General features: G+C 35.4%; 1 non-coding gene across 1 annotated transcript; it reads left to right on the plus strand.

The window, feature by feature from the left end:
- The first annotated feature begins 794 nt into the window (after positions 1–794).
- Trnak-cuu (transfer RNA lysine (anticodon CUU)) lies at positions 795–867 on the plus strand. The gene has a single exon. It is a non-coding gene; the product is annotated as a tRNA-Lys (tRNA).
- Positions 868–8830: the final 7963 nt, after the last annotated feature.

The raw sequence follows: 8830 nt of genomic DNA on the forward strand, positions 1-8830 counted from the left end.
GCTTTTACAATTATTGCCCTCTCTTTTGCTCAGTTTGATATGAAATATGATGACGACTTCCAGACAAGCCCTAAATACGGTAGCCCTTCTGGGCTGGTGGTGATGAACAATCCTCCTATCAGTCATTTTCGCATCAATACTGTTTTTGTTGAATACCGGCAAAACAATTGCACTTCAAGTTCCGAATGGTTTCTAATGAAAAATCCATGTAATCAAATAATTGAGTTTGATGAATATTGCAACACTTATCAGCTAACAAACCGCACCCCAATCATCCCAATGGCAATGTGTCTACTACTCTGCATCCTTACATCCTTTTCCCACCCCAGGCCGAAGTGCAGTGTCATCATGCTGTCCCTGTCTGGCACGCGTGCCGGTCGTGTGTGAACCCTGCGTATATTTGATTTCCCACGATCGAAGCAAGCCAAAGGCAGAGAAGATTTCTATTTGCTGCAGCACACGCTTCCCCTCACCACCTTCCTGCAACCGCTGTTCCTTCACCACTAGCTGAGTCGGGTTTTTTGCCTATCTTACACACAGCAGCTCATAGAATCTTATAGTTTTCAAACTTCTTGCGAGACGAACCGAATATTTACACGCTTTTGCTCGCATGTGCTCGCATGGTTTTGGGTCAAAATTAGTTTCTTTTGTCACGCCGGAGCTCTGCTCTTTGGCATGAGGTAGTAAAATAAAGGAAAGGACTTTGTGCTGAATCCAATCGACAAAAGTAGCTAGGGTCGATCCTCGCACGATCAATGACGATTGATTGTTGGTGGCCTTGAAAAGATTTGTGCGCCCGGCTAGCTCAGTCGGTAGAGCATGAGACTCTTAATCTCAGGGTCGTGGGTTCGAGCCCCACGTTGGGCGAATATTTTGCGAAATCCCTTATTTATTGAAAATCTCGTGGTAAAATATTTAGTAAATGTCCACCACATACACACACCTCCAAATCACAATGTAGTTTTATTATCCACTTATCACGTACATTTTTATGCCAAGGAGTCATTTTTAAAAAATTTCACGTATTTAACAAAATTTATATTAAATTTACTTCGACAGTTTTGAAATTTCACACTTTGATTGCCAAGAAATTCACTTAATTCACGTTTTTCATGTTTTTATCTTGCAATTCAGCTCATGATTGCATTTTCCTGTACCAAGAAAAAGGGTCATCTTCAATTTAGCAAAGCGATAGTGCTCAAATCCCAATTACTAAATCCGAAACCAACACAGTTTCGTTAAAAGTGTTTGATGAAATTGCCCTGGGTCAGTTTCACTTTTCTCAAGCGAAAACGTCATTAGGAAGCAATAATGTTGATACCCAATTAAGCACGTGGCTCGGAATGACGAACCACATGAATCAAATATGCATCTGAAAACTTCACACAAAACAACTCGTTGCGTGCCAAAATATTCTTTCAACGATCTAGTATTCCTTCCTTCGACGGCCAAACACTTATGCAACTCGTTATGCGCCAAACACCTATCGATGATCTAGCAATCATTGGCGACTTTTTTAGTGGAAAATTCCATTATCCATACAAAACAACTTTGTCGATTTTTCCCACTTTTCCGGTAAGTTTTCCTAATTTTTTTGATGTACGAACCCGGTGGGGGTAAAAACTGATCAAACAAAAAAAGAATGATGCAAATCCTACCATCCGTTCTTACGTGATGCGATTACAAAGAATGATCTCTACATTTTCATATATATATACTAGCTGACCCGTCGAACTTCGTCTCGCCAGAAGAATTGTCAAAAGACTAATGGCGTTTTTCATTGAAAAACACTGGTGGCGTGGATTGCTCTGGTTTTGCACTTTTGAGCAGAAATCGCAATGAAACATCGTCAGAATGTTGCATTTCTGCTCGAAAGTGCAAAACCAGAGCAATCCACGCCACCAGTGTTTTTCAATGAAAAACGGCATAAGTTGTCAACGTTTCTCTCCATTATTTTTCTGATTACTTAACTTACAATCAACTGAATTCGACACACACTCGCTTTAGCTAAAAAAAAAGAGATATCACCAAAGATTAATGTGAAAATATGTAATACCTCTGTTAAGCGAAAATTGAACAAATGCACAGATATCTATTCTGAACAGTCCGTTTTAAGGAATTACTCATACGTGAATGTTCACCCGACAGAACAAACTTCAAAGCAGTTTCTTATACACAAAAAATTTCTATTTTTGTGTTCGGTAATAATTTTTCCGGCAACGATCTGTAAAATATTATTTTTACTGAAAGATACATAAAATTTATCCAACTTACGGTCATCTATCTACGGAACTACTGAATATCGGAAAATCCTATGTAAAAGTTACGATTATTTATTATTTACTGACACGGTCTGTGAACTCTGAAATGTCATTTCTCTTGACGAACTCAGTAAAAGTTTTACCAATATCCGGAAAATTAATAAAAAATAATGAAGAATTTCAGTAATCATCACTATACATTCAGCAGAAATAAAGATCTGTCAAAAAACATAATTTTCGGACGTAAAGGTGTGAAAATTTCTAGATTTGTAAAGAAAAAAATAGTCGTGCGAATTGATTGCTTGCGAAAAATAGATAATACTGATTCCTAGCGGTAATTTTTCATTTAGTGAATACATTCAAAAAGCCTTCTACAACTTATTATTTCTGCACTTTAAAAATATGAAGGGTGATCCCATATTCTACTGAATTGCATCCGAAAGATATTTGATCATTTTATTTGAATAAATTATTTCTGAAGAGCAAATGTAATTCAATTTATTCATCACATGCAAATAAATAAATTAATCGGATGAAAATATGTTTTGAAAGCAAAAATGTTCCTTCCTTTCACCAAAAAATTGTAATACTTTACGGGTCAAGACGTTTACATATTTTTAGGATTGTTTTGTGAATTTCGCCGAACGTCGATATTGAATAATGGAGAAGTCATTAGAATTATGACAGATCGAAGTTCAATGGAACTGTACCGATAATTCAGCAAATAAAACTTTTACTGAACGGATTACCGAATGTCCAGCTGTTTGAAAGTCAGTAAAACTGTACCGACATCCGTAAAAATAATTTGGTGTGTACAGCTTTTAAGCAGCGAGAAATTTTTCTCAGAATCTGTTCTGTACGTTCAAGTTATCAAAAAGTACCATGCGTACTTTAGAGCTCTAATAAAGTGGATATTTTCAGGTACTGTGGAACTTTTGATTGCTTGGAGACGACGCTTAAATTTTAATTTGATATTGATCTTACCAGTCTGAACATTCTTCACAGAATATGCAACATGAAATGACAGTCTCAATTCATTATGGTAATCATCTTGAACATATCTGATAGCCACTTACTGTGTGCGCATAGTCTAATATAAATCATTAGAAAGAGAAATGCAAGGAAAATCTCTTAGATTGACCACACAAAGCATCTCGTTGCGCTCCAAACAATTTTTTCAACGATCTAGTATTCTTTCCTCCGACTCGTTTTCCTTATTTTTCTGATTACTTAACCTACAATCAATAGAATTCGATACACATTCGGTTTAGCCTAAAAAAGAAATATCACCAAAAATTAATGTGAAAATGTGAAACACTTCTGTTAAGCAAAAATTTAGCAAATGCATAGATTGTCATCTCATCCTTTGAGTCAATTCACTGAACAGAGAGCAGTTCCTTGCACAGCTTTAAGGCAGCGGGAAAGTTTTCTCAGAACTTGTTCTGTATGTTTAAATTGCCAAAAAGAGCCACGCAAACTTTAGAGCTCTAATAAAGTGGATATTTTTCAGGTACTGTGGAGCTTAGGTTGCTTAGAGAGGCTTAGTATAATCTAAATCATTAGAAAACAAACTGCACGGAAAATCTCTTAGCTTGACCTAAACGCTTCTACAGCACAAACTTTGCAATGATTTATTCAAAAATTTACTGATACCAAAAACATACTTTTTGATGATAATTTGAAGAAAAAAAAACAATTTTTATTTAGTAACATTATGAGATAACTTGGCCACTTTGCGAAACCAAATGAGATGAAAACAAAGCGCAATCAAGTGAATGAAGTGAAAAACTTTCATCTCATAATTTTGAAGACTTTTATTGTTTGTCGGGTAATTTTTGAAGTTTTGAATCGTTAACTAAACAAGTGGCAAGTGAACATATCTAATTATGAAGTCATCCAGCATTCAATGGATTGTGTAATTGTGCGAAATAGTGATAATGTTTTGAGACGAATCGATTAGTGGATATTCAGAAACATGACGAACTGTAAATCTTGAGACGAAAATGTGTTCTAAATTGAAAACTGAGTTTATTTTATATGAAAAAACGATCACCGAAGAATTTAAAACCATTTCTTTCAATGGGAAAGTGTGACAATAGCTTTTCAAATCATTTTAAAACATTTCACAGTTTGATATATTATTCATGTTCAAAGTTATGAGGTGAAGGGATGAGATGGAAATAGGAGCTCAGATGAAACAGGGAGCCGTTACCCTATATATATATATATATATATATATATATATATATATATATATATATATATATATATATATATATATATATATATATATATATATATATATATATATATATATATATATATATATATATATATATATATAATAGCGGTAAAAGTGTGTGTTGCTAATGTTCTCTGGTATGCGTGGACCGATCTACAAATGATTTTTTTTTGTTAGAAAGGTGACGTTTATGCGGAGGTTTTAGGCTATAGTACATAGGGAAAAACCGACGACACGACCAGGCACTCCGAAGGAAAATCGAAATAAAATGTGTTCGTGAGCGATTTACCGCCAGTTACCGCAAATATAGCGACCCCTTATTAATGATAAAAATTAAATTCTTAAGCAACACTGCTCTGGTTGCTACAACATAGTTACCAAGGTACCCTAGAAATAAAAATAAACAAATAAATTGAGAAAGTTCGTCAGAATTCGAATATCGCAAGATTGCTTCTGGGAAGTTTTGAAGATTGTTTAAAATATTTCTCATAACAGATTTATAATTTCAGTTTGACCAGATGGTGGTGTTTTGGAAGAGCCTTCAAGCTTTTTAATCTAGTAAGCTTTCAAATATGAATCTCCAGAAAATATACGAAATCTAGCTGTGTATATACCAGATTTCGTTGTGGAGCTCTACATAAACTTCGACTGCGAACTTCACTCTCAATATAGTCGAAAATTTGACGAAGTTACCATTTAATTGTTTTCTGATAAGAAATTAAGAGAGCGTGTATGAAACAGCCCAAGAATACGGCCGGTTACTCACTCAAATTGTTATCTATCCATAGAATAAATATCGATTCTACTATGACACGACCGACCGCAGTAAAATGCCCATTCATTTATTTTTCAATAAAAAACTAAAAATAGTTGTTGCAAAGGTATTTTACTTTACATCTCGTTCATGAATGTTCTGTTTGTACAAGAACCGAGTGTTTAAATACGGGTGGATTATCTTAAGTATGACTCGCAAAATTTTTGATTCTGTCATATCAAAAATACTTCTTCACTAAGAATCTGGGTGAAGTTAATCTAAGTCGTCTTAATCGATTTGATTTTTCGTCATATTTTCTCTGTATGAGCTTTTATTGATATTTTGTCGAATTGGTAACCATATTCGATAGTATCAATTTCGAATGTAGGGAAGAAAAAGATGCTTTGATTACACCCAAATTGGAGCGAACATAGTCACAGCTACTGACACGAATGCCACAAAGATGGTAAAGTGTCATTAATAAAAAAAAAATAGTCACAGCTACACTACACCGGTGCAGCGCTAAAAACAAAAAAACGGCATTATATTTCCTCTCCTTTTGATCCTTTTTCTATCTTGACGGCTGTTCACAAACTTGTATTTCTAAGCATAGGCGCATAAGAAAAATATTTTGCAGCCATTTTTACAAAAATCGTTAGATGGAATATAAGCTAACCATTTAAATTAAACCAATAATACATTTATAATTGCAATTTCGTCTTCTTCCTTTCCTACATACAATAGAACCATGGTGAAATATTTATTGATTTGTTTTGTTCTATTCAATTTTTTCAATTGAACAACAAACGTAACCAAGGATATTGTTATTCTAGAATCAACAGTTTATCAACCTGGGTTGCCAGTTCCAAACATATTTACCAAGATCTCATTTTGACATTACGAGTTACTGAGGGGTAGGTAAATTTACGATACAGTTTTAAAAGCGAGTGGCAGGTCGTGTCGTCGGAAAAACCTTCGGGAAAGTAGAGAAAAACTAGAAAATTGGTTCATTTGAATTTTCCGCTCAATGCATGCTAGATCTCCGATGATTGCTTGGCGTGTATGAAATTGTGAAATGCTAGCAGACTGAAGAGCAAAATATGAATACCAGATTAATATTAAAATATTTTGGCGCCAAACGAGCTGATTTGTGCAAAAATTTCACTGAGCCTACTTGATTCACGTGTTTCTTTATTTCGAATCACATGTTCGATTTAGTTAGGGCGAATCAATTTTAGAAGGATAAACTTGGGTTCAATGCCGTCAAGTCAAATTATAGAACGACTATAAGAAAAGAAAGTGATAAATCTGTATAAAATGTTCAAAACGACGTATGTAACATTGAGAGACTCTCTTTGTTTACTTTCTCTTTTGATTATTACGGCACTCTTAGCAATCCTTCTCTCCAATCATTTACCGATAATAATAACTAAAGCTATCATCTTTTAATCTGCTCTGGAGAAATTACCGAAAAAAGCAGGAATATTTCGCAATAATCGAAAGAGAAAGTAAACAAAGAGAATCTCTCATTGTTACATACGTCGTTTTGAACATTTTATACAGAAATGTTTTTTTTATGATTCGTTGTTCCTGAAACTCCAGAGATGAGAATCCTCTCTTCACGATAGATATAATTATTGCTGTCACAATGCGCTGAAATTTTATTCAGAGACAACAGGATTGAGGTGTGCTGCCACTTTTAATTAACACCGTTAACTCAAACATCAAAACTGTTCGGCTCTCTACTTTTTGGAACAATTCCATTCGAATTAGAAGAAATTTTCTCGGCTTAAATTTTTAAATAAGCATTTTCCATGCTATTCTTTGGACGAAATTTTGTGTAATTCTTTCTCGAAACGACCTTCAAATTTCGTCAATTGCCTAAAATTGCAAGTCCGGTTATTTATTTGAGTCCAAACGTCTTCAATTGTACCCAGAGTACATCGAAATTTCAAATTATTTGCGTTTGAGTGGCTATGAACAGTCGTCCAATGTACTCGATCCGTCCCGTTTGCCTCCTGTTATGAAATTACATCGATGGAACCGAGATTTTCAAACTCATCGACATGTTTTGCCTATTCGAACAATTCACTCTCTTGCTCATAAAGTGCCAAACTGACCAACAATTGTCAGTTGATTCATTTTTACGGAACATGAAGGATGATACTTCTCACTGTGCGAGAAAAATACTATTCTACTTCACTCATCCAGAACAATCATGAGGGTCGTTCGATTATTCTGACTTTTGAGTATTCGAAATAATTTCCATCCAAAGATAATATTCGAGTTGTGAGAAGTTCATCGAGACAGCTACAGGTACATAAATAAGAGGAACAGGTACATAAGGTAAGTTCAGGAAAAAATAAAGAAGATACAGGAATAAGTGTGGAAAGTACAAAACAAAGTGCAGAAATGAGAGAAACAAGTACAAGAAGTACTGGCACAAGTGCAGAGAGTGCAGAAAAGGGTACAGATTGTGCAGATGGTACAGATACAAGTAGATAAGTTACAGGACCAAATACAGAAAATACTGGAGCAGGTACAAACAGTACAGGAGCTAATTTTGAAACAAGCACAGAAAGTACAGGAACAAGCACACAAAGTACAAAATAAAGTACAGAAAATCGAGGAACAAGTACAAAAAAAGTTTAAAGTTCAAACGGTAATCGCAAATGTTGTCGAGGCAGCAATTTTGAATGGCAAATTAGAAGAAGAGAAAGTTTTCATTCCTAATATTCCAATGATGCCCACTGCTATGTCATTTAAATTTGAACGTCATTTTCTCATCCGTTCAACTTTTCTATTACCGTCAATAATCGTTATGAGTCTGTAGCGTGAATTTAGAGTTTTTTTCGGATGGTAAATTGTACGCTGCCTGTTTGCGTTTCGGTAAACCACCGGTTTTATATATTTTGTCCTGTTGTCCGCGATATAAAAAGGTTGGGGCCACTATCATTATAACAATATTTTTCTTCAATAATCATTAAAATTGTTGAGTAGTCTTGATTTTCTACATCTAATCTAATATTATTGCGCTACGAAGTGTGCAGGGGTCCGCTAGTCTATCATAAAAAAATAATTCTAAAGCAATTGTAGAACAACCTGAACATTGAATAAGTTTCATTTGCTACTAAAGTTTACTAATGAGATCCTACTAGTCGGATCTGAATGAAAGTTTCTGAGAAGATCTTCCTCGTTAGCAAAATTAACATTTAATTAGTTTTGAAATAGCTGATGTCTAAAAACAACTAACATTTCTCGGTGCCCGAAGGTACAACCCACTCCGGTTCTGGTTTAAGTTGCCGGCTCGGTCAAGGTCACGAAACCGCTCAACACATCCGGAATGCGTTACGATTTGGCCGACTTTTTAAGCACGTGCAGATCTCACCACCAACGACGCCAACCGACGGTGATCCACCGGATGGCGGCGGCTCCACACGTGACCAAAACGCGAGCAAAAGTGCACCCAACAAGTGCCAAGTCTTTGGGAAACACACGAGCTCCGGAACGAGTTTTTTGCCGGCGTCGATTGTTCCCGGCGGTGGTCCAGTTCACAAAAGCACGCGTTTTCCT

The sequence above is a fragment of the Malaya genurostris genome, chromosome 3 (assembly GCF_030247185.1).
Source record: "Malaya genurostris strain Urasoe2022 chromosome 3, Malgen_1.1, whole genome shotgun sequence".
NCBI lineage: Eukaryota > Metazoa > Arthropoda > Insecta > Diptera > Culicidae > Malaya > Malaya genurostris.